General features: G+C 34.3%; 1 long non-coding RNA gene across 2 annotated transcripts; it reads left to right on the forward strand.

The window, feature by feature from the left end:
- The first annotated feature begins 2,341 nt into the window (after window positions 1–2,341).
- On the forward strand, window positions 2,342–27,307 carry LOC132050321 (uncharacterized). 2 transcript variants are annotated; one of them, XR_009413381.1, is made up of 4 exons: window positions 2,342–2,651; window positions 22,527–23,986; window positions 24,067–25,268; window positions 27,111–27,307. It is a non-coding gene; the product is annotated as an uncharacterized LOC132050321 (long non-coding RNA). The 2 variants fall into 2 exon arrangements; XR_009413380.1 differs by lacking the exon at window positions 2,342–2,651 and having other exon boundaries at window positions 22,946–23,986; window positions 24,067–24,727; window positions 24,833–25,268.

The raw sequence follows: 27,307 nt of genomic DNA on the forward strand, positions 1-27,307 counted from the left end.
TTTCAAAGGGTATAAATACCCTATTATTCCAATTTTTTCATCATTTACACTTCTTGAGAGTTCTAGACACATCCATACACTTCTCTTAAACACTTATAGCCTCTTAAATCAATAATTCAACAAGATTACACCAAACTAATTCATGAAAAGTGATTGTTCTTATTTCTACTTGATGTTGTGGTGAGTTTGGTCTTGAAGAAAGTTGGTGTGGCTAAATTTCTTCAAGTATAAGGCATGTTCTTCATCCTATATCTTATGTTGAGTTGATTTGAAGGTTTAGCAAGTCTTAAAAGTGAAAATAGTTATGGAGGAAAGGTCATAAAGTGTTGTGTTGTAGTTGTTGAGTTTATGGACTATTTTGAGCATGTTGTAGCCGTATTGTTGGGCTAATTTCCATGTATATGGATGGTATCTAATGTTGTTGGTGTGTTGATAAGATTATTCTCCTTGATTGGGAAGAAAAGAAGTGTATATTGTTATTGTATATTGATAAACATCGTGTAGGATGTTTTATGGAATATTTTGGTATTGATGATGATCTTTGTTGGTGTTACTGTTGTTGTTGTGTTGGTTGTTGGTATTGTGATTTCAGGCTAGGGATATAAACAGGGGAGATGTTGCTCGAATTTTGGCAGATTCTAAAGAGGTTTAATTTGAAGACTTAAGAAAAGCATATGACGATAAGCCTAACAGTAGTATGAATTCTCTTGAATGTAGATTTACGAGCTTGGAAGGATAAGCGTTAAGTAGTAGGAGACCAAAAAGGTATGTTAAGGCTATTGCTTCTTTCCTTTTGGCATGATCTATGACAAGTGCGAAACGTAATGATATCCATAATGAATCCACTCCTAGATATAGGAGTTCACGTTCTTATGTTGGTATTGGTGTTGTTCATATCCTGAGTTTCTTGACTTTCTAAGTCCCGAAGGGGCATCCATAAGTTGTACGTTTTCATAATGGTGTCTAAATCCCGAAGGGGACATTCATAAGGCTTCTTTATTCATATGCATTTCGTATTTGATTTTTAGGTCTCGAAGGAGACAAATGAAAAGGGGAAGAAGTTTCCATTTTGAACTAAAAGTTGCTCCGCAGGGAGTCTTTGATGTTTTAGAAAGATTATCATGCATTTGCATACTTATGTACTACATGATTTTATGGGGAAGGGGAAAAGGGATATGGCGTTTTATGCGCGAACCACCTGATCAGCTGGTATACGATGATTATGATGCCCGAAGGGGCTGCCCGATGGGGCCATTTTGCTATTATGCCCGAAGGGGCTGCGAGCAGGGTGAAGGTATCCATTATATATATACACATGATGTTTAAAAGTCCATATACACATACATGATTCTCAGTATTGGTTATAGGTACAAATTGAGTCTGTTAATTTTTTATCATCTGAGTCGAGATATATTGTTTCAGTTCTGCCTTACATACTCAGTACATTATTCGTACTGACGTCCCTTTGCCTGAGGGCGCTGTGTTTCATGCCACATAAGTGCAGACAGATGAGTAGAGGACACTTGCCATAGGATGTTCCCAGGCTATCAGCTGGATTGGTGAACTCTATTTCTGTTCGGAGTGTTGCCGAGTCAGAGTGCCTATGTATGTCCTCGAGTCAGATGCATTATGGGTATGTTGGGGCCCTGGCCCAACTTATGCTATGGTATCTCGTTTATGTTAGAGACTTTTGCAGATAGTGTCCTGTGGATAGTGCGTCGAGATGTCGACAGTTGTGTAAAGCGGCCATGTAGGTCGATGTGTTCATATGCATTGTTTTAAAGATGTTATTGTGACTAAAGGTTTTCTTTGAATTAACGATAAGGGAGAAGTCCCTGACTTGATGAAAGAGTTCTATTAAAAAGTTCTTCATGTTTTACCCGACGGAAGCGTCATTTCATAAATTTAAGATTCACAAAAGGTTGGGACTTATGAATGGAATGGTAGTATGGCACTCAGCCGAGTAGGGTCTTGGGTGTCAGTCGTGGCCCTCCGGTTCGGGTTGCGACACAAACTATGCCTTAGCAACTTCTATCTTAAGGTAGAGTTTTGGCCAAAACTCTGCCTTAAGGCAAAATTTCACCTTCAGGTAGAATTCTGCCTTGCGAATCCAAACTTCTACCTTGCGAAATTTCTTCTTTTTATTAATGAGATGAGGTTCGAACTCGGAATCTCGGGGTATTTAGGCGAATGACAAAAATTAAAGATCACCAATTTGAGGGCTAAAAATTAAAGACTACCCCAAAAGAAGGATAATCCGCGCAAAAAAAAAAAAAAAGATTCATTATTCACTTGCTTATGTTTAATGGGCTGCTATTAAGATCCTGCTTTTTGACTTTTCACTCTCCTCCGATAACGGCTACACCTCCCATCCTTTTTCTCGGTCGTGTCACCTTCTCCGGAGACCCCCTCGCAGGTATCACTCTCCACCCACTTCTCTGTCCCCCAAAGAAGCGAGCAGCCCACCAGTGCAAGTGACAGTGGCCCCTCCCAAAGCAGCGAGCAGTCGTAGCCGGATTTCTCCAGCGCCGGCGACCCCACTCAAGCAACGGCCAAAGCAGTCACTGATGCCAATGACTCCCACAACCACCTGCAACACCAGTAACAGTCGAAGAAACAAATAGCACTTGCCATCCCCAATTACCATCCAGGTTCTATCTTTCTTTCTTTATTTGTGTAATTGTGTGCTTGTATTTTACTCCCTCCTCCATTTTTACTTATCATACTCATATATATTAAAAAAAAAATAGATGTTCAGTTTTACTTGTTCAATTTAAAAAATTTAGATAATTTACCATTTCATACTTGTTTTACCTTTCTTATTAATTTAGTTAGAAACTTCAAGAAATTATCAGCTACACAATTTTTAAAGTATGTTTGATTAATTTCAATTATTAAATGATTTAGTAATAATTAGGAGTAATATAGTAAGATTATTATCATTTGTAACTTCTTAAACAGTGTGTCAAGTCAATACATGACTAATAAATAAAGTATGTTTGATTAATTTCAATTATTAAATGATTTAGTAATAATTAGGAGTAATATAGTAAGATTATTATCATTTGTAACTTCTTAAACAGTGTGTCAAGTCAATACATGACTAATAAAAAAGGGACGGAGAGATTAATATCGATTCTTGCCTTTAGTCCCACTTCTGATATACCATCGTCTCTCTCCTCAAATGCCCACTGTAGCTCCCCGTCCAGGTGTCATTATAGCACACCATTGGAATCCAAAAGAAGAAGGAATCCCATATCAGCCTATGCAGATTCTTCAAAATTAGAGTCATTAGCAGTAAAAGGAGATCAGATTTTAATGCTTTAATGTAGCTCTTCTTTTTGCTAGAATTTTTTCTCATTCTCATAAGTGGTGTCGCAAATAACCGGAAAAAAAAAATAACAAAATCAACACAAAATGTGGTAGACAATTTTCCAACAAATGAGAAATAATGAGGCTATTACAATTTTTTTTTTATTAACTCAATGATTTATTATATTATGATAAATTTATATTTATATATAATATAAAACTAGGCATAGACAAGGTGATGTGGCACCTCTCTATGGCCACCATTCCTATTTATTTTTTTTCTCTTTTTTTTTTTTTTTTGGCATTTTTCCTATTTTTTCACATTTATATGCTAAGTAAAAAAAGCATACTAATCACTCATTAAACTTTCTTTATTATGTGAAATGTGTTTAAGTATTTACTTCGATGAATGAAACGTTTTGTAACAAATAAATGGCATATCACTTAAGGCAGCAAACTAATTTTTCTATTATATCCTTTTTTCCTTCCAAGCAGGCCATATGGAAAGAATTTACGTTGTCATTTCTTATTTACGTTTTGCAGTTACTTGCTCATTAATTTTTGAGTACTTACTTGCATGCCCATAAAGATTCACCTTTGCTTTGCCTTTTAAAACCCAGATAACCGTTACAGCCCATGCAGAAATTTTAGCACGAACACATTCTTTCCTTCAATTAGTCTAGAAAATGGAAAGACTCCATCCTTAATTGTGGAATTCCAAAGGATTTTTTACCATCAAATGTTGAACTCAACTCTATATATAAACTTATCTTTTGGCTTTGCTTTCATACGGGTAAGTGGATTTCATCTCTTTTTTGTTTTCAGCTAAATACTTATAAAGTATAAATCCTTTTAGTTTGTTTATTTGAACTAATGATAGTCTTATGCTTTCCTATAGGTGCAAGGTGTGAGTATATCGTACAGGTATCTTTATAATTTAGCAGATCACAAACTCATGTGCTCCAATTATGTTTCTATCGCAGATTTCAAATGTATTGAATAAGCAATCATTGTGGTATTCGAAAATACATATTTGCAATCTCTAAGTACTTATATATCCACCCGGTGTTTACACCAAATTACGCAACTTATATAATTAAGTGATTTAATGAGGAGATAATGCATGTTAATTAATCATGTTAAACTTCTATATGCAAATACGTTATGCATCTATTGACTTGGTATAACACCGTGTGCTAAAAGGCTTTTACCTTTGAACACATGGTGATTACTTGGTTCATGGATGTAAGTTATAGATGGATTATAGGTTTTACAGTCAAGAGCACCTAATAATTGTTTGGCGTTTCAAAAGTTGTTTTTTTTCGTGTTCTATATTTTTGCAACTTATGCTTACAATAGTTTTGATGAAAGATTGTTGATATAGTTTCCTAGACTTAAAAGACAAAGTCAGTTTACCCTTTCTTTTATCTTTAGGAAAAAAGGTAATAAAAAGAACGGTAGAAAAGAGTAAGAAAAAAGAAAGCAAAAAACAAAGTAAAACACATAAGGTTGCAAAAATTTGTATGGATAAAATTAATATTTGTATGGATATACCTGAGATTTTTATTTTTTTTTCCTATTTTGATGGAATCTACAAAAAAAAAAAATGAATTTATTGATGCATTTCATTTCGTGTAAACACCTAATTTTTGACCAAACATAAATTTTTACATCATTTTTGGCGTTTAAATATTTCTTTTAGGTTTAATTAAATATTTTAATTTTTATTTCATTTTTATTAAGTCTTACTTTTAAAATTTGAAAACTACAAAAATAGAGTCACATTTTAGGATAAGTTTCGTCATTTATTTTTCAGGGAAAAAAAAATAATTTACAAAAATATGTGTTCTTCTAATTTATGATTTGATAAATAAGCTAAAGATTTAATTATCTTTTTAGTTATATTTATTTTAGTATAACTATTTGAATTCTGCTATATTTATTGTCTAAAAAAATTGGCTAATTTTCATGTCTTTATATTTTTCATGTTTGATCTTTTTTTTTAAAAAAGGGCTACAAATCCTAACTACCCATAATCAAACCTACACGTCCCCCCACCTTATTCCACAACCAGCAACCTTATACCCCTCCTAAAAATTCTCAGCAAACAACAATACCCACTTCCCCACGTCATTAAACCCCAACCTTAAACTACCCAAAGCAAACCTAAATCCCCCATGCACGTCCCAGCACTCCCACGTTTTACTTTTCTATTTTACCCCAACCAAACCCAATCCTAATCCCTATCCCTTAGACCCCTCGACCATAATTATCCCTTAAACCCCTCGACCATAATTATTTCCCCGTCTCCCACTCCAACTCAAACTCTTCCACACACACACACATTACCCTATATAAACACCCTACGTACACAATGCAAACACATCAGAAGCAGTAGAGAAAAAAAACCCAGAGAAAACAGTAAAAATAGAGCAAACCAGTGAGCAACAAAAAATATAGAGAGGAAAAATACTTAGAGCAATTTAGGTGTTTCGAAAAGGTTTTATTCGAGTACGAGGTTTTCGTTTGAGGTTTCCGCCGAGTTCAAAGGTTTTCCGGTTGAGCTTCGTTTAGTCATCTAAGATCGCTGTTTTGATTTGCAGAGACATTTGAGGTTCAATTTCAATCTCATTCTCATTTGTTCAACAACTCCTTTATTAAATATATACATATGAAGTTATTTCTTTGTACGTGAATATGCATGTTGGTTTGCAACTGAGTGTTGAAATCCACCTTTACACTGTTAACTCTAAAATCTCTCAATTGCTTCATATAATTTATGTAAAGTGTTTGGCTTTTTTTTTTTTTTTTATATATATTGAAATTATGAGGTATTTGTTTTGTTGATATGTTAATTTTTTTCCACGTTTATTACTGTGGGGTGTGATGATGAAGTTTTTATTTTCAAATGTGTCATTAATGGCAAAAGAGGGTATAATAGGATTTGGGACTAAATTTGTTTTGTATTCGCTAGTGGACCGAATAATTACTTTAATTGTTTTTTTTTTTTTTTTTTTTTTTTTTGTTTTTAAAAAACATAAGAGATACTTGTATTGGTTTAGTTGACCCCACATTTGTTAACTATGAAATGATTTAAGGACAGTAACGTTCTTTTGTTTTTGTTTTTTTTTTTGAAAAAAGAAGAATTAGTACAAAAGATGAATGTTGATAAAGATTGAGGTTTAGGTGAAGAATTAACTAGTATAATGATTGCTGCTTTGTTTCGTAGTTTATCTAGGCTATCCATTAAAGTCATGTAGTTAAGAAATTAAAAAAAAAAAAGAACAACCGCTACTCAGCTTTGGGTCATTGGATTTCTTTTGGATGATTTGTATGTATACGTTGATGCATCATTGCATACTTTTATCTATAATCGTCGTTAGCCATGCGTGGAGGGTTTGAACCAATTTGTACTTAAGTTTAATTTACGGTAGAACAATAATTGGTCTGATAATGTTGCCAACATCCATATTAAGGCCTAACTAAATTAATTATGATGAGTTTAAGCGAGATGAGATATGAATTTATTCAAGACCCATTGCAAACTCGAAAAGAAAAGAGTGGTAAAAACATTGGTAAGGGAGTGAGATAAGTTGCGAATTGGCTTCAAAACCCATTGTAAAAGAATGGAAAAGGGACCAAATAATCATCATGTTTTAAGCAAAGGCGAATAGGCTCAAAATTCTAGGTGTGATACACAAGTTAAGGTCGCGTTTACGCGTCTTGAACTATGTATGTCGAGGCTGAGGTCGCAACTACACGTCTTAGTTAAGACTAATAAAAGTTCAACAATATTTTAAGCGAATCATAGGCATAACTAATAAATACATGTTATCCAAAATAATTTAAGCCCAACACAAGTTGATAAAGCAACCGTGTTAGAACCAGGGGACTCGGAGAATGCCTCATACCTTCTCCCCGATCAACAGAATTTCTTTCCCATACTTTTGTTTTCGCAGACCAATAAAAATAGAGTCATTTCTTCTTGATTAGGGATTCATAAGGTGACTTGGAACACCAAAACTCAATTCCCAGTGGCGACTTTGAATAAATAAAATAATCCCTTTTCAAAACGTTATTTTAATTGGAAAAACTCTTTTTAAATCCTTTTAAGCGGGGTGAAAAAAAAGTGGTGTGACAGATGGCGACTCCACTGGGGATAACCAGAATTTGAGCTTTATATATTGACTTGCATTTGGCTTTCTTTATTTCTTGGATATTTTGTATATATGGGACTAATGTGCTCTATGCCTACTTATTTACTGCTTTGATATTATTGAACTGCAATAAATTTTTCTTCTTTCGCGCACCCCATCTGAGTCTTCAATAATACATTTTTGCCACAAAAATGGTAATTGCGACTACGCACCCCACTTCTGTTGAGATAAAGCTAGTGGGCCTTTGGTCCCTGGTGAAGGATTTATAATTACACATGTTTAGTATGGGAAGGACCAACAACAAAGCCGGAAAGCGCTGCTACTTGTATGTTGTCCCTCGCCCGACTCGAGTCGTCCGCTCATATTACAGCCAGTATAGATACCTTTCTCCATCAGGTTTAACCTTAGTAGAAATGAAACACAGACATGGTATCCCCAGTAGGCCGCGCTTTGTTTGCATTACTTGCATTTGACCTAGTGGGGCTCGGCACAGGGGTTGAGTCCGTCTAAGACAGGTACCTATTTCTCTTGACCAACATGTGCATCATATGTGCTATTTGCAATATTATTTGGAATGGTTGTTCATTGTTGATTGCATTTTAGGGTGATTAGTAAAACAAAGAAAGAGATTTATTATATACCCATTTTTTTTTTTAATAAAAAACCAGAAAGAGTCTAGTCTTTTATCTTTTCACAACAAAGTCCCAAGAAACAAAAAAACGAGTCTTTTTTTAAAAATAATTTTTTTTTAAAACTAATCCTTTATTGTAGTAGTCATCACGAACTACACACACCTGATTCTCATCTCGATGAGATACGTAAGCACCCCTTCTCGAGTTCGGTGATCATTATTCAAATATTCTTAAAAAAAAAAGAGTTTTATTCCTTATTCAAAAAATCCAAAAAGATTTTACCTTATTTTTTAGGGTTACTCTTTGTAGAAAATTCAAACACTAAAAAATACCAAAAATATTTTCTTTTATTCCTTCTTTGTTCATTCCTTCAAATATTGAAAAAGAAAATTTCTTTTCTTATAAAGAAAAAAAAGAAGAGAAATTCAAGAAAATAATACGTTTCCATTATCTTCACGAACTACGCGCACCTGATTCTCACATCGATCAGATACGTAGGCAGCCCTTCTTGGGTTCGGTGATCCTTATTCAATTATGAAAAAAAGAAAAGTGTCTTCCTTATTCAAAAAAATCCAAAAAAAAAAAAAAAATTACCTTATTTTTAGGATTATTCTTTGTAGAAAATTCCAACATTTGAAAAATACCAAAAATATTTTCTTTTATTTATTCATTCCTTGGAAAATTATAGAAAAAAAGGCTTTCTTTTCTTTTAAAGATAAAAAATAAAAATAAAAAAAGAAGAGAAAATTCAAGGAAAAAAAAAACAAGTTTCTCCATTCTCATCATGAACTACGTCTGACTTGATTCTTGTTTCAACAACGTCTGACTTGATTCTTGTTTCAACAAGATACGTAGGCAACTCTTCTTTACGGTTCGGTCCCACAAAAAAATGAACAAAAAAATATCTTGACTCGGTAGGTACCAACATATTTTAGAAGTGTGCTTGATAAAAAAAAATAAGTGTTAAAAGAATGAGGATGATAGAGAGGACCAACTTTGTTGTGAACCATATATTCTTTTGGTACCTCTTGATTATACCTAAGTGACACTTGAGAAATTATTTTGCTAAAAGTTAGGGTTAAAATGAATCTTACCTCATCGTTTCATGTGCATTGTGTGGTGAGCCTTAGATTGAAAATTCAATAACATTGCTTTGTTGATCTAGAACTTGGCCGGAATGTTTGTTGAGGCGAAATATTGAGCAACACTTGGTTTGAGAAAGGATTGTAGGCTTTCTTTGACCCGATTGTGTCTTTCAAGTCTACCAAATGACATGTGATCCCTAGTGTTACCCTTTTGAGCCTAAAACCTTTTCTTTGGATAAACCACAATTTAGCCTATATCCTTTTGAGTGCATAAGTGCACTATCCCTCTTTTGGCCCCACCTCCCTGAGCGCACTAACAAAATCTAAGCTGGCAAAGTGGAAAGGTGAAAATGCAAAAGTCCAAGTAAATTACAATGACAAAAGAAGAGCTGTGAAAAAGAAGAAGAAAAGCTCCAAAAATGGAGGAAAGCTCAAAACAAAAAAGAAAGGAGAAAAGTTTAAAAAAAAAAAATCAGCAGCAAAGCAAATGATGATCAAGTGCGAAAATGCAAATAAAATTGAAGTATAATGTATGCTCAAGGGGAAAATAGTCACATTATCCCAAATAAATGTCCTATCCATCTATAAGCCTATATTACAAGCCAATAACAAGTCCTACTTGATCCCATTCTGAGTGTTCTCACATTAGTGCATACTTACATGAAGGCCAAGCATATGGTATCTCAATTGCATGCATTGAATATCCTTCTGAGTGTGAGTTTACTTCTTGAACGTCCTAAGATCTAAATGCTTCTATTGAGTGTGAATTAGGACTTTACTTGTGGTAAGGGCACTTGAAACATGAGGATAGGAAGAATTCAAAACCTCTAGTTGATATAAGATAAATAGATCTTGTCAATACTTAGGTATGTTTGAGGTACCATAAGAAACTATAGGACTCACTTCTAAGTTGACAGTCGGTTCGTCCAAGAGTAATTAATGGCAATTTCCGATGCATAATACTAATAGTTGGTGCCAACTAAAATCAAGATATGCTAAACCGATGAATTGATTTTTTTTGTCTTCATCCTCTGGTGCTCCTTATAAGAGACACCCTTTTGAAAAAGAAAAGGGAAAAAAGAAAAAGAAAAAATAGAAGCAAAAAAATAAAATAAAAAATCTTAGCTTTTTATGAACTACGTTCGACCTGATTCTTGCTAAGGCAGGATACGTAAGCAGTCCTACAATGGGGCTCGGTTTCACTCAATAATAATTCTCATATCCCCAAAAGATCAAAACTGGGACATTTTTTTTTTGAAAAAAAAAATCATTTCAAAAAAAAAAAAAAAATATTAAAAAGAATTTCAAAGTTCCTCAGTTTCAAAATTGGGACAGTGTATTTTAGAAATTTCAATTAAGAAAAATCCCCCCCAAAAAAAAGAGTTCCGAAGTTCCTCAGTTTCAAAAACTGGGCATTTAAAAAAAAAACAAAAAAAAAACTATTTTATTCATGCTTCACAGGGTACGAGATTCCCTGATTGCATTTTACCGGAACAAAAACCCCTACTTTTGTTTTCCTTCATGCCTTCGCAGGGCACGACATTCCTTGGTTGCATTTTAGAGAACTAAAAACCCCTACTTTTTTTCTTTCATGACTTCACAGGGTACAACATCCTCTGGCTGCATTTTAGGGAACTAAAACCCCTAAATCTTTTTCATGACTTTACAAGGTACAACATCCCCTGGTTGGACTTTGGGGAACTAAAACCCCTACCTTTTTTCATGCCTTCACAGGGTACAACATCCCCTGGTTGCATTTTAGGGAACTAAAACCCCTACTTTTTTTCATGACTTCACAGGGTACGACACTCCCTGGTTGCATTTTAGGGAACGAGAACCCCTAAATCTTATTTCATGACTTCACAGGGTACAACAATCCCTGGTTGCATTTTAGGAAAAAAAATCCCTACTTTTTTTCATGACTTCACAGGGTACAACATCCCCTGGTTGCATTTTAGGGAACAAAAACCCCTACTTTATTCATGCTTCACAGGGTACGACATTCCCTGGTTGCATTTTAGGGAACAAAAACCCCTACTTTTTTTTCCTCCATGCCTTCGCAGGGTACAACATTCCTTGGTTGCATTTTAGGGAACTAAAAACCCTTACTTTTTTTCTTTCATGACTTCACAAAGTATAACATTCCCTGGTTGCATTTTAGGGAACTAAAACCCCTAAATCTTTTTTCATGACTTCACAGGGTACAACATCTCCTGGTTGGACTTTAGGGAACTAAAACCCCTACTTTTTTCATGACTTCACAGGGTACAACATTCCCTGGTTGCATTTTAGGGAAATAAAACCCCTACCTTTCTTCATGACTTCACAGGGTACGACACTCCCTGGTTGCATTTTAGGGAATGAGAACCCCTAAATCTTATTTCATGTCTTCACAGGGTACAACAATCCCTGGTTGCATTTTAGGAAACAAAAACCCCTACTTTTTTTCATGACTTCACAGGGTACAACATCCCCTGGTTGTATTTTAGGGAACAAAAACCACTACTTTTTTCATGATTTCACAGGGTACGACATTTTCTGGTTTCATTTTAGGGAAATAAAACCCCTACCTTTTTTCATGACTTCACAGGGTACGACACTCCCTGGTTGCATTTTAGGGAACAAAAACCCCCTACTTTTTTTTCATGACTTCACAGGGTACGACACTCTCTGGTTGCATTTTAGGGAACAAAAATCCCTACTTTTTTTTTCATGCCTTCATCGGGTACGACAATCTCTGGTTGCATTTTCGGGAACAAAAACCCCTAATTTTTTTTTTCATGATTTCACATGGTACGACAATTCCTGGTTGCATTTCAGGGAACAAAAACCCCTACTTTTTTTTCATGCCTTCACAGGGTACGACAATCCCTGGTTGCATTTTAGGGAACAAAAACCCCTACTTTTTTCTTTTCATGCCTTCACAGGGTACGACATTCCCTGGTTGCATTTTAGAGAACAAAAATCCCTGCTTTTCTCATGCTTTTAGGTTGACTACCTCATAATTTAGTCGCTTTCAAAGTTGACTAAAGAATACGATCACGTATTTTTTTGGGGTTAACTACCTCCGAATAAAGTCATATTTTCATAGTTTGACTACCTCCGAATAAAGTCATATTTTCATAGGTTGACTACCTCCAAATAAAGTCATATTTTCATAGGTTGACTACCTCCAAATAAAGTCATATTTTTAGGTTGACTGCCTCAGAATAAAGTCATATTTTTAAATGTGTGTTGACCACCTCCAAACATAGTCATGTTTTAAATTTCAGGTTGACTGCCTCACAATAAAGTCATATTTTTAAATGTCAGGTTGACTACCTCTAAACATAGTCGTGTTTTAAATTTCAGGTTGACTACCTCCAAATACAATCATAATTTTAAATTTTAGGTTGGCTGCCTCCGAATACGGTCATATTTTTAAATTTCGGGTTGACTCCTCCAAGTATAGTCCCAAGTGGTTTATGATTTTGCTAACACTCACAAAATTTTCCTAGTACAAACTGGGGCAGAAAAATTTTGTTCGTTTTTGTTTGTCTTTGATGGCTTGCAAGTTCGCCCGCAAGCGTGATGATATTCAAGAATGAAGTTCCATATTTTGTCAGAGAAAGAAGAATGTTCAATCTCGAAGGCAATTAGAGTCAGTTTTGTCACATAAGGAGACCCAACATCTCAAGATACATCTTCTCAACCTCTATTCAAGAAAAAATTCAAGAATATTCTACGAACTGTCATTTGGAAGAACATCAACAACTCATTCCAAGTTGCAAGTTCAAGTCTCAAATTCTAACTTCAAGATCAAACTTTGAGATCAAGGTACCCACTGAAAGAAGGTGAGGTGATAACTGAAGATCCAAGTGAAGGTCTAAAGGAAGGCTCAAGACAAGTAGAGCAGATAGGATCTTGTATTTCATTTCGTCTTTTATTGTATTTTTCATTCTTTTTATGTAATAACAGGAGCCACGGTTAAAACCTCGAAAGGACATTTCGATTCTCCAACTCATCATTCCATCCATATACTCACTTGAACTAAAAGAAGATAATTTACAAAAAATATGTGTTCTTCTAATTTATGATTTGATAAATAAGCTAAAGATTTAATTATCTTCTTAGTTATATTTATTTTAGTATAACTATTTAAATTCTGCTATATTTATTGTCTAAAAAAAATTGGCTAATTTTCATGTATTTTTCATGTTTTATCTTTTTTTTTTTTTTTAAAAAAAAGGGCCACAAATCCTAACTACCCATAATCAAACCTACATGTCCCCACCTTATTCCACAACCAGCAACCTTATACCCCTCCTAAAAATTCTCAGCAGACAACAATACTCACTTCCTCACGTCATTAAACCCCAACCTTAAACTACCCAAAGCAAACCTAAATCCCCCATGCACGTCCCAGCACTCAAATGTTTTACTTTTCTGTTTTACCCCAACCAAACCTAGTCCTAATCCCTATCCCTTAAACCCCTCAACCATAATTATCCCTTAAACCCTTCAACCATAATTATTTCCCAGTCTCCCACTCCAACTCAAACTCTTCCACACACACACATACTACCCTATATAAACACCCTACGTACACAATCCAAACACATCAGAAGAAGAAAAAAAAAAGCAGAGAAAAACAGTAAAAATAGAGCAAAATAGTGAGCAACAAAAAAGATTGAGAGGAAAAATACTTAGTGCAATGTAGGTGTTTCGAAAATGTTTTATTCGAGTACGAGGTTTTCGTTTGAGGTTTCCGCCGAGTTCAAAGGTTTTCCGGTTGAGCTTCGTTTAGTCATCTAAGATCGCTGTTTTGATTTGCAGAGACATTTGAGGTTCAATTTCAATCTCATTCTCATTTGTTCAACAACTCCTTCATTAAATATATACATATGAAGTTATTTCTTTGTACGTGAATATGCATGTTGGTTTGCAATCGAGTGTTGAAATCCACCTTTACACTGTTAACTCTAAAATCTCTCAATTGCTTCATATAATTTATGTAAAGTGTTTGGCTTTTTTTTTTTTTTTTTTTTTTTTTTTTTTTGTATATTGAAATTATGAGGTATTTGTTGTGTTTATATGTTAATTTTTTTCCACATTTATTACTGTGGGGTGTGATGATGAAGTTTCTATTTTCAAATGTGTCATTAATGGCAAAAGAGGGTATAATAGGATTTGAGACTAAATTTGTTTTGTATTCGCTAGTGGACCGAATATTACTTTAATTTTTTTTTTTGTTTTTGTTTTTGTTTTTAAAAAACATAAGAGATACTTGTATTGGTTTAGTTGACCCCACATTTGTTAACTATGAAATGATTTAAGGACAGTAACGTTTTTTTTTTTTTTTTTTTTTTTTTTAAAAGAAGAATTAGTACAAAAGATGAATGTTGATAAAGATTGAGATTTAGGTGAAGAATTAACTAGTATAACGATTGCTGCTTTGTTTCGTAGTTTATCTAGGCTATCCATTAAAGTCATGTAGTTAAGAAATTAAAAAAAAAAACAAAAAAGAACAGCTGCTACTCAGCTTTGGGTCATTGGATTTCTTTTGGATGATTTGTATGTATACGTTGCTGCATCATTACATACTTTTATCTGTAATCGTCATTAGCCATGCGTGGAGGGTTTGAATCAATTTGTACTTAAGTTTAATTACGATAGAACAATAATTGGTCTGATAATGTTGCCAACATCCATATTAAGGCCTAACTAAATTAATTATGATGAGTTTGAGCGAGATGGGATATGAATTTATTCAAGACCCATTGCAAACTCGAAAAGAAAAGAGTGGTAAAAACATTGGTAAGAGAGTGAGATAAGTTGCGAATTGGCTTCAAAACCCATTGTTAAAGAATGGAAAAGGGACCAAATAATCATCATGTTTTAAGCAAAGGCGAATAGGCTCAAAATTCTAGGTGCGATACACAAGTTAAGGTCACGTTTACGCGTCTTGACCGATGTATGTCGAGGCTAAGGTCGCAACTACGCGTCTTAGTTAAGACTAGAGGTGGCAAAATGGGTTAAAAATATGGTTATCCGCCCGATCCAACCCATTTTAAATGGGTTGGATACCCTATCCATTTAATATGGGTCCAATATGAGTCAACCCATATTATCCACATAAAATATGGGTAAATTAATGGGTAAAATGGATAAAACCCACAACATATAGAGTGTGTTTGGTATGAAAGAAATGTTTCCCATTTTCCATGTTTGGTTGGTCAAAATGTTTTGAAAAATATTTTCTAGAAAACAAGTTCCTTAACCACCCCCTCCTACCCCCACCCCCCACTACCTCCCTCCCCACCCCTATAACCACCCAGCCCACCCCCTACCCCTATCACCACCTACCCCCAACCCTACCTCTCACCTCCCCACCACCACCCCTATCTCTCAACTTTGCAAAACTAGACATTTTGTGAAAGTAGTAACTTTCAAAAATAGCAACTTTGCAAAAGTAATGACATTACAAAAGTAGCCGCTTTTTCAAAATATTACTTGCGAAAAGTAGCTACTTTTCAAAAATAGTCGTTTTGCAAAAGTATTCACTTAAGAAAATAGTCACTTTGTAAAATTAGTCACTTTTAGAAAATAGCCACTTTGTGAAAGTAGATACTTTTTAAAAATAGTCACTTTTTGAAAGTAGTCAATTTTCATGAATAGTCATTTTGTGAAAGTAGTTACTTTAAAAACTAAGCGCTTTGCAAAAGTAACCATTTTTTAAAATAGCATCTTTGTGAAAGTATTAAAATAACCATTTTCGAAATGTGCCATTTCCAAGATAGTGGTCAATTTTGTAAGGTAGCCATTTTTTTAAAGTGGCACAAAAATGGCTACTTTTGTAAAGTGGCCATTTTTTGAAAAATGACAAAAAAGTTGCTTATTTTTGCAAATTTGCATTTTCGGTCGTTTTCCAAGAAATAAATTTTTGCAAAAATAACCATTTTTATGTCACTTTATAAAAATGGTCAATTTACAAAAATAGCCATTTTTGTCACTTTTAAAAAATGGCTAGTTTACAAACATAGTCACTTTTTGGGGTTGTCTTCAAAGTACAAAGTAGTCATATATGAAATAGACGCTTTGGGAGGGGGGTGGGTGAGGTGGGTGGAGCGGTGGTGTGGGATAGGATGGAGTTGGGGTGGGTAGGGCACAAGAGATGAAGTGCGTTCGAGGGTGATCGTTGGGTGGGGCTGGGATTTGGTTGGGGAGTGGGTGGTGGGGGGTGGGGTTGGGTGGATATTTTCCAAAAAATATTTTCTTTGAGGTCGTGTCATTGAAAAGGTTCGAAGTTCTACTTTTCCCACAAATGTTGAGGTGCAACTATGTACTGGGATTGGATTTGTGGACAAAATGATAAATTAATCTTCTCCATATTGGCTACATGAAGCCAACATCTTTGAAGTAGCTTTGGATAATTTGGATAATATGGATATCCATATTATCCGACGGGTAACCCATTTTTTAACCGTGTTAAATATGGGCGGGTCGGATAACTGATCCGTTTTTTGTCAACCCATTTTCGACCCGACCCATATCCGACTCGACCCACCCGTTTGCCACCCCTAGTTAAGACTAATAAAAGTTCAACAATATTTTAAGCGAATCATAGGCATAACTAATAAATACGTGTTATCCAAAATAATTTAAGCCCAGCACAAGTTGATAAAGTGACCGTGCTAGAACTAGGGGACTCGGGGAATGCCTCATACCTTCTCCCAATCACTTAATTACCCGGACTTTTATTTTCGCAGACCAATAAAAATAGAGTCATTTCCTTTTGATTAGAGATTCATAAGGTGAATTGGAACACCAAAACTCAATTCCCAGTGGCGACTTTGAATAAATAAAATAATCCCTTTTCAAAACGTTATTTTAATTGGAAAAACTCTTTTTAAATCCTTTTAAGCGGGTGGAACAAAAGGGGTGTGACATTTCGCGCCAGCAAATTCAGTAAAAAAATTCTTAAAAGCAAATGTATATTTTTCTATGACCGCGCAAAGCGCGGGCTATTTTACTAGTTAGTCTATATAATAGAACTATTTCTAATTGGATGTCCATTTGAGTAAACATTCAATTTCTTCGGTACTAAGTAATAATTAGTACATTTCACCTGACATAGGTCGTGTACATCAATTAGTAGCTGTTACATAAAGACTGTAAAGCTGTTACTGTATTATACCAAATTAATACCGATTGGTGCGTACGAAGGCTGCCATGATAAGGACTTGGACATCATCATAACGAGTCCTTTTTTATCGTGCTTAATTTTTGAAAAATTAATTTAAATAGCTCTTCACCCAAACGTCTAAATTTAAAATATTCGATGTGTATATAATATTAAAATCCTTGCAATTTAAAAGATATAAGCTTCTTAATTGACAAAGGATCACAATAAAAGGACTACAACGACACTGAAACTTAAAAAGGGTAAATTGAAGGGACTAAAAATATAAAAATAGTGCACCTGTTACACTTCCCGAAGAATATTGTGATGTTATTACATGATACATGTATAATGTCTTCGCTAAAAAGAAAAATGCTCAAACTGACAACAATAACAATAAGAAAAGGTAGAAATGGGAGTTAACGTGTCTGTTCTATGGCAAAACGGTGGAGTGACGGGCTATTTGAATTAATTTTTCAGAAAAAAAGCATGATAAAAAGGACTCGTTATGATAAAAAAAAATTGTTCTAGTCCTTATTATGATAGTGTTTCTATGCACCAATTGGTAATAATTTGGTATGATACGGTAATAGTTTTACATGTAACAACTTTAAAGCCTTTGTCTAAGTCTTACATGTAACATCTACTAATTGATGTACATGGTAGTCAGCCTATGTCTGGTGGAGTGTACTAATTATTACTTAGTACCCAAGAAATTGGGTGGTTACTCAAATGGACATCCAATTAGAAAAATAATTTTGTTATATAGACTAATTTTATCATAATATAATAGATCATTAAGTTTACAAAAAATTGTAAATGGTAGCCTTATTATTTGTCTACCACATTTTGTGTTGATTTTGTCTTCTCCATTTATTTACAAAAACACTTATGAGGGGGGTCGGGCTAAAAACTCTAGCAAAAAGAATAGCTACCTCGAAGTACTAAAATCTGATCCCCTTTTACTGCTAATGACTCTAATTTTGAAGAATCTGATCCAAGTTTTGTGGAGTCCGACGCGAAAATGACACTTTTTTTATCCAAAAATTCCAAAAGTGGTTGTGGAATTTCTGATAGACTAAAACGGGTTAATCGTGGACTGCTACACGATTTACCCATTTTTCATTAACTATTTCCGTCTACGTTTATGTCTGTGAAGTTTTTTTAAAAAAAATTAAAGAACAAATCGTGTACTTGTCCACGATTTGCCAAAATTCTTTTTGCAAATGGTGTACAAGCACACGATTTGCAAAATTGATTTTGACAATTCGTGTACCAGTCCAAGTAATAAGCAAAGAAGGAATTTTATCACAACTCTTGCATTTAAATGCAACGACAAAGTAACGCAATAACGTAAGGCGCTCTCGAAAGGTATAATAAATGGTACTTCCTTTCACTCAAATTATTTACCGTGTCTCTCTTTTACATGCTTCTTAAAATTATTAATTAAAAAGGGGGTTTTTTTTTTTAAAAAAAAATTATTCTACCCTTATTTATGTCGTAAGATATAATTTTTCTTTTTATTAAATATGTATACTGTAATTGAGGTATTTGTAGTTTTCAAGAACAATTATTACTAAGGGTGTGTTCGGTATGGAGGAAAATGTTTAGCTAGAAAATAAGTGAATTTTCACTTATTTTCTCATGTTCGTTTGGGTAATAGAAAATAAGTGAATTTCTTACTTATTTTCTCATGCTCGTTTGGTTGATAGAAAACATTTTTCGGATAATACTCATCCAAGCCTCACCAACTCCAACCCAACCCCACACCCCAACGCCCACCTCCCAACGCCCACCCCACTCCCACCCACCCACCTATGCCCCCACCCCCTCCAAAAAAAAAATTTCTTTTGATTTTTTGTTTTTTTTTGTTTTTTGCACTCCCACCCCCAGCCCTCACGAACTCCAACCCAACCCCATACCCCCCACCCCACCCATTACCCCACGCACCCCTACACCCCCACACCCTCCATTTTTTTTTTGTTTTTTGCACGCCCACCCCCAACCACTCCTGTAACCCATACACCACCCCCTCCCCCCGCACCCTACCCCCCCACTGACAACATTTTTCTTGAAGTTTTTAGTTTTTTTTTCTTCTGAATTTTCTATATTTTATAAATATAATGCCATAACACTATTCAAATGTTTGACAATAATTCTATCAACTGTAAGTGAAAAATAAACAACATGCAATGTGAAATAACAAGTCAATAGTACTGAAGCAAATATTTTTAAAATCGAAAATATAACTTAAATTCAAAATCCAAAAGAATTTTTTTAACATAATACTCTTATGTCAAATTCAAACGTTACATAATTAAGTTTCAACGTAACATAAGTAAATACTCCCATAATTCAAAAGAAAGGGAAAATATATAGTATGTCTATAACCTCATTCACAATGAAATTCTACTTTAATAACGTCACTTATTATATGCCAAATTTGTTAATGACTCATTCTTTCTAATATTAAGAGATATAGTTTCAAAAATTATAATATTAACACGGTTATGCTAAATGAATAAAATAAAAAATTAAAAAATACGAGCAATTACATGGAACCACAAGAAGTAAAGGTTGGGAATGAGAAGAAAGGAAATGAAATATAAACTCTATAAAAAGAAAAAATATATTTTAAAAAATACAAATAATTAAAAAGTAAAAATAAAAAAGAAATTAAATAACAGAAGTAAAAAATAAATTAGAAAAGAAAAGAAATTAAAATAAAATAAAAAAGGAAATTAAATAATAGAAATAAAAAATAAATAAAAAAGAAAAGAAATTAAAATAAAATTACAAAGAAATAAACTAAAAGATAACCCTGTAATTACAGGGTGTAATTACACCCAATTCTCAGTCCCCCTTGAGAATTGGAGAGTGTAATTACGCCTCCACTACACCATTTCACTAATGTAATTACCTGGTCAAATAAACAGGTCAAACTGTGTAATTACATCCAATTACACCCAATTCCAATTACCTGGGTGGCTTTCCAAACAGGCCCTAAGTATCACATAACCAAACTTGAGGGGATGTTTATGTAATTATCTCTTTTATTTTTTTTGGTTATAATGACTTTGTGGGAAAATTAATCTAACTTAAGAGATTTTGTAAGATAAAAATCTATGAGTTGAGTGATTTTATTGATACAAAACTAAGTCAAGTGACTTTGTAAGATAAAAATCTCTAAGTTAGTGATTTTATTCATACAAAATTAAGTTAAGTGACTTTGTAAAAGAAAATTCATAAGTTAAGTGATTTTATTGATACAAAATTAAGTTAAATGACTTTACTAAATAATTCTACAAACTTAAGTGACCTTTTGAGATATTTACTCACTATAATAGTTAAGCCTGCAACTTTCCTTTTTTGATAATCAACTGTTAAGCCACCTACATTACTTACATATCCCTATACAATAGCTTACTTCGGATTATGTTCTCCTCTGTAAAAATCTGCAGTAGTGGTCATGTAGAAAATCAAAATGTTGGCCGTGTAACTCAATTAGCCCAAAACCAGTTAAAATATCAAGGTTTTTCCCTAGCAACCTATCTTCTTCATCATGTTTTTTCTAGAGGTTAGTCCAAGGCTAATCTAAAACATTTCAAGACATAAATGCTTCTAATTTTCCATAGGCTCCCATTAACTAATTTCTGGGCCATACTCAGAGTTTCCCAGAAGTAACTAGGGATAAACAAAGAATACAATAAGCATTAGATGCTTTCAGGAATTGTAAAATCAACTGAGATATGAAAATATCTTGCTGCTTCTACCACCGACTGAAGACCATAGATTAAGGACTAATAGTTCAAGATTACCAAAGAGATATATTAGGCAGAAGAATATTACTTTGTGTAAGCTTTCTCTCGATGGTTTCTCTCTCTAGGCGCAAGTTAGCATAACCTGCGCCAGCCATGGGCAAGAGAGCAAGAGGTCCATCTCAGAAGGCTATCATGGCGATGGAGTCTCAAGCTGCACTCGCTGCAGCTCAAAAAGGTGAAAGAGCAACTCGTCAAGAACAAATTGGAACTCCAATTAATGGAACAGCAACAGCTGGGACATCGAAAGGAGTTCAATCGCAACCTTCGCAATCTTCGGGTCAGGCAAAGCAAGCAGGAAACAAAGTTACACCGGTGGAATCCAGATCTGCAAATGGGAAACCAGTAGCTGGTAAGGGACCAGTCTAGTAGAAATTCAGAAGCAACGAAAGGAAGCACAACAACAATGGGAGGAAATTGCCCTAGCAGAAGCCGCTATCGACAGAATGCATTCACCTAGTCCCAGCAAATCACTACAACACACTATATCTATAGCTACGGAATCTAAGCTATGAATTTAAAATCGGAAAAGGGCTAAAATTACCTCTGAATTTTGGAAAATAGTTTATCTATACCCTTCGTTATACTATAGGGCCAATTATGCCCCTACCGTTATACTATGAGGTCAATTATACCCTTATGTTAAACGGTTGTCATGTGGCATCATCCTAGACGTTCAGCACATTTTCCCCCCAAATAATTTTTTACCCACCAATTTAACCCAACCCGACCCAGATATAATATTTTTCCCCAAATTATACGAACCCAACCCGTATACTTCTAGCTAACAAACTAGCTTACGGACTCAGATATAATATTTTCCTAGAGTACTTTTGGGCCTAATGTGGTGGCCAAGAGATCCACTGCATATATTTCATTAATGGATACCAATTTCATACGAAAAATTGGGACGCCCCGCGCAAGACTCAAAATAGTGGAGTGACTTTAGCAGCAACAACAGATAGTTTTACTAGTGCTAGAGACCAAAATTCCATAGATGGAGAGGTTATTTTTATGGAGCTATTCAAGATATCATTGAGATTGATTATTTTTGTCATTTTAGTGTTGTGATTATTTTTGTCATTTTAGTGTTGTACTGTTTAGATGTGATTGGTTTAGTAATAAAGTAGATTAATATGGGTTAACTCGGGTATACTTCAACAAGTTATGCAGTAAAGATGATCATTTGTGTTGGCATCACAAGTTCATTAAGTTTTTTATGTGGCTGATCCAGTTGAGAAAGATGTTTGTTATGCAAGAATAAAAGTCCGTGTTGATTTGTATGATCTAGAGCGCGCAGAATTGTCCTAATATAGGAGACACATTTTGGAGGGAGCCTAATGATGACATTGGTTCCTCAGCTAAATTAGATCAAGGTGACTTTAGATGGTCAAGAAAAGATGTGCCTGCTGATGTTGTTGATATTCCATCTAATGCACAACATTCAGAAGATACAATCATGGAAACATCGGAAGAGGAGGATGACTTTGATGATACTGATTGGGATTAGATGCAGGCAGATGATTAGACAAGGGAGTTTTGAATTTCTTTTAAATATATGCTTGTCGTTGTTTTTATTTTTTATTTTGAGTGATTGATAAATACCTTTGTTTCAAACATATTTTATGATTATTCTTGTTTATATCTTATTAATCATTTTTCATTTGTTATTTCATTTAGAGTGTTATTCTAAAATGCTACAATTTTGCAGGATTTTCAATATGTGATTGGAAGAAATCTAGTGAATCATTTAAGAGAGTCGCGGCTTCACTAGTAAGCTTCTGATGTTACTACATTTATTTGCAGAGACTTGAATAATCATGAATCAAGAAGGGTGTTCAAAAAAAAGCAAGGAAGAGAAGAACTTAAACTACGTTCCACCTGGATCAGTTGCATCTTTGCTAAATCGAAAGGTTTCGAATCACAAGCACAAGAAGAACTCAAAGTACATTCCAGCTGTTCAAGTTATAAAGTCAAATAAAAAGCATCACAAGCAGAAGCAGAACTCAAAATACATTTCAGCTGGATCTCAAGTCTTTGGAACAAGCGCGACAAGTGTCTCCATATTCTACCTTTCTTGCAACACAAACAGTACATGAGAAAATGCAGCAAATATTGCTGGATTCTACCATTCCTGCATCACAAGCAGCACAGGAACAATTGCAACAAGATTTAGAACTTTCTGCCACTCCTCCATCGCATGCAGTTCAGGAACAAACGCACTCAACAAGATCCACATGATTCTACCAATCTTGAAGCAAATGACCAATCTGAGGAACGAGGCAAGAATATATAAATTTCAACTATATGCACTTGAAATTATAATTACTCTTTAACTTATAAAACTGATATTTGTATTGTCTAGAATGAAGTGGTGGGGGTGGCTACCTTCCTCTTTCCCACTTCAATTTTGCTATTGATACTTTTCTTTCATTTCGTGGTTTGGTTGATCTGTTGCTTTCCCCTCTCTAATTTATTTTCTTTTCCTAGAAAAGTTATTCCTTCTCCAACTTCTTATTGGAAGTATTCATAATATTCCTTTTGCATAATTATAAATACTTTGGTTCTTATTATTGCAGGCCCTTCCACTCACGAAAAGAAAACAAGAGGTGGAACACAAATGCAAAGTGTACATGGACGAAATGAGCGCAAACTGATCATGCTAAATGAGTTAGACCAACCCATTGGTCCTACTGAAGCAATTGTAAAAGAGTTGTGTAGCTTTCTCAGAACATTGGCGAGGAATGGGACCTTTTGCCCTCTAAATGTACTTCATTGGAAGAAATTGAAGACACATGATGATATGTAGAAATATACCAAGGTTTGAAGTTCTCAATGTTCCGATTTTTAGTTGAAAATACTTCACTTTTTTTGTGCTAACCCAATTGCTCCAAATTGTAGGAGAAATATGACATTCCTGAAGTTGCAAAAGAATGGGCTTTGGATTCAATTCAATCAGCTTGGAGAACTTATAAGAATTAGTTGAAGAAGAAACACTACTATGCCTACGCCAATGATGAACTTCGAATGGCAAAAAGGCCTAAAAATATTTTAGAATGTCAATTTAAGGTTCTTCTTGAATATTGGAACACCGAGACACATTTCAGGTAAGTTATAAATCATGGACAACTTTTTTTTCCTGTAAATTAGCGTAGTATTCACATCTGAAAGAAACAAGAAGGATTTTAAAGACTCAACCAGTGCTAACAAAAAGCAAAAGATATCTGATTTATTCCCTTCATATTTATATTTTTGGTTCACATTGTTTCACTAACTCATTTATTTGCAGGACATATCCAAAAAAAAATAAAAAATAGAGAATCGGGTTGAGGTATCCACACACTGTTGGCAAAACAAATTTTGATTTTTTCTCTTATTGTTCATTTACTATGAACTTGTTGATTTTACTTGGGAAGATTTTTATGCTAACTTTTATGTAACTAGAAAAAAAAAGAAGGAAATTCCTGATGCTTTGTCAAGTAAGGAATTCTTTGTGGCTACTAGAAAAAGGAAACCTGGCCGAGTATACAAGGACACAGATGAAGATACGACAAGCCAAATAGTACGAGATTTTCTAATTCAAAGTTTATCAAGGTCATTTTCTTGTTCTTAAATATTGGATCAGTTTAATTTACTTGAACTCTCTGCTCTTCAATCTAATTCGTAGGCTGAAATAGAGAGAATAGAAACCCAAGAAAGTGAAGATGACAGTCAACCAGCTGACGCATATGCATCAGTTATGGGACCTGATCATCCAGGTCGAGTAAGATTGTAGGGACCTAGGGTTACCAAGACTCTCTTGAAACAGAAAGCAGAAGATTTTGGATCCTCTTCAACTATTACTGATGAAGTGTAGAAGAAAATGGAGCAAATGGAAGAGAGGATGCAACAATGTATGCAGGAAGAATTCAACGCGCAAATGGATACCATGGAACAAGGTATTACAATGAGAGTCATTGCGCAACTTTAGCGTCTAAACCCAGAATTACGAGTTCATCCTAGCATGCTAAGATTCAGTGTTCGTTTGCCGGGAGAAGCTTCCTCTACATCATAAGCTGCTATGCAACGAATCAATCATCCATCTGCTGGTAGTAATAGTCAAGGTCAATACTTATTCCTATCTCTTTCTTCTTCTCATCCTTCTTCCTTCGGCTTCTACTTCTACAAGTTTTTTCTCTCTGTTCAATTTTTTTTCTTCTTATTCTCTATCTGAAGCAACTGAGTGATCTTGATTTGTGCACGCCATCTGTTTGATAATTTTTCTAAATATCTATGTTCAAGATTTTTACTTTGTTGCCTAAACTTGAAGAAATCTTATGGCTACTAGTTTTCTTATTTTCTTATGTCGACTGATTTTTGTTTGTTAGTTCATCGGATTGCCGACAATTTTCTAGTTGGTTTGTAAAGGTTTAAAGGGACCATCAGTTCTCTAGTTCTTTTTCATTTATCTGATTCATCAATTCTGAAGGTCTATAACTTACAGAGAAGTGCATACAGTAGGAGTAGCATTTGGTGTAGTTTTAATTATGTTGATTAACAACCTCAGGGTTCTTTTTCCTCTTTTTGGTTCTTGGGTTATGAGTTGTTACCTTTGATCTGTATGTGCTAAAGTTTTTTATTTTTCACCAATATATATGTGTCATCGATTGCTTTTGCTGGCAGTGTTAACTTATGGTAATCTGTTAGTTCAGCTGATTAATTTGTGCATGAACTGAATTAGGCAACTGAAAAAATAAAAAAAGACGAAAAGTTTAAATGATGTTTAAGGTGTACATAAACATGAAATTTGTAGTTGGAAAAAGAAAAATGATGAAAAATATATATGATGTCTTAAAGAATTTGTATATGAACATGTAACCGGTAACTGAAACTAAAAAACAAAATGATGAACACTAGTATATATCATGTCTAAGGAATTTGTCTATGAAGTGAATCCAGTAGCTGAAAAAAGAAAGGAAGTGTTCAATGCTAAGTTGATGTCATTTTATTTGTTGCTTTTGCACACCACCTGCATTAGGTTTTCTTTTGATTTTTAGTTATGCAGCTTCACTACATGATGTGGATGATTTGAAGATCAAGAATAAAATAGATGGAAATTGAATATTCATAAAGTTGACTAACTCTTATTGGTTTGGAATTAAGTTGTTGAGTTGCTGTGGAGAAATATAGTTGATTGACTCTTATTGGTTTGGAATTAAGTTGTTGAATAGTATTTTGTACTCTACTTTGAAGATTGACTAATTCATGGCTTCAAGTTTGTGGAGACAAATGAATTTTATATACATTTGTGGTTACTAGTTATAATAATACTACTCCCTAAATACTAACTTCTTGTGGGAACATGGGTAGTGAGTTTACTTCTAGCTGTCTTGGTGTTGTTCATTTGCTTTGCATTTTAATATGACTATTCTGCTGAAAGCTTCAAATGATTGGTACTGTTATACCATTACTATTTAATTATTGGTACTGTTAGTCAAAGTGTACTCAGCTGCCCAAAAAATCACAAGGCATCAATTAGCAAAGATACAACTAGCCAAACTTCAAACACAGATCTGACGACCATCTATAGGCACGGGGGTACAAGTCAGATTTATTCCCCCAGTTCCTCCCTAATTTTTGTAAGTTCCATTTCGAGAGATTTTGAATGCAAATCATTTGCGAAACCTGAATGGAAAAACATTTCTCCGTGCAGAATGTTGTATTGAAGATCTTCGAATAATTTTTTAATTCTTCCCAGAGCTGATTGTGTAATTTTGTGGTTTTAAGCATATTGTACAACGTGTCTCTTTTTCTTCATTTGGTGAAATTTAGTTGATATGTATCTGTTCTTTATTTAAATTGTAGTTTTAAATTGGTTTTCATCTCTTTATAATAAGTTGTAATATCAGTTGTATCTTTGTATTTTGTAATAAGTTTTAAATTACATGATTTATTCTCTTTTGTAGGTGTTGAAAATGAAGAAAGGGAAGAAGAAAGCAGTGAAGAACTTGACCTTACCTGAGAAGATTTTTTATGAAACTTTAGATGTTCTAAGAATCTTTTTGCTATCGTACATTTTGAAACTTATCCTAACTCTTGAAATGTAAAACTTAACTAAGCAGTTGGGGTTTGAACATTTTGCTTTTATGGGTATTTTGGATTA

Source organism: Lycium ferocissimum, chromosome 3 (assembly GCF_029784015.1).
Source record: "Lycium ferocissimum isolate CSIRO_LF1 chromosome 3, AGI_CSIRO_Lferr_CH_V1, whole genome shotgun sequence".
Classification (NCBI taxonomy): Eukaryota; Viridiplantae; Streptophyta; class Magnoliopsida; order Solanales; family Solanaceae; genus Lycium; species Lycium ferocissimum.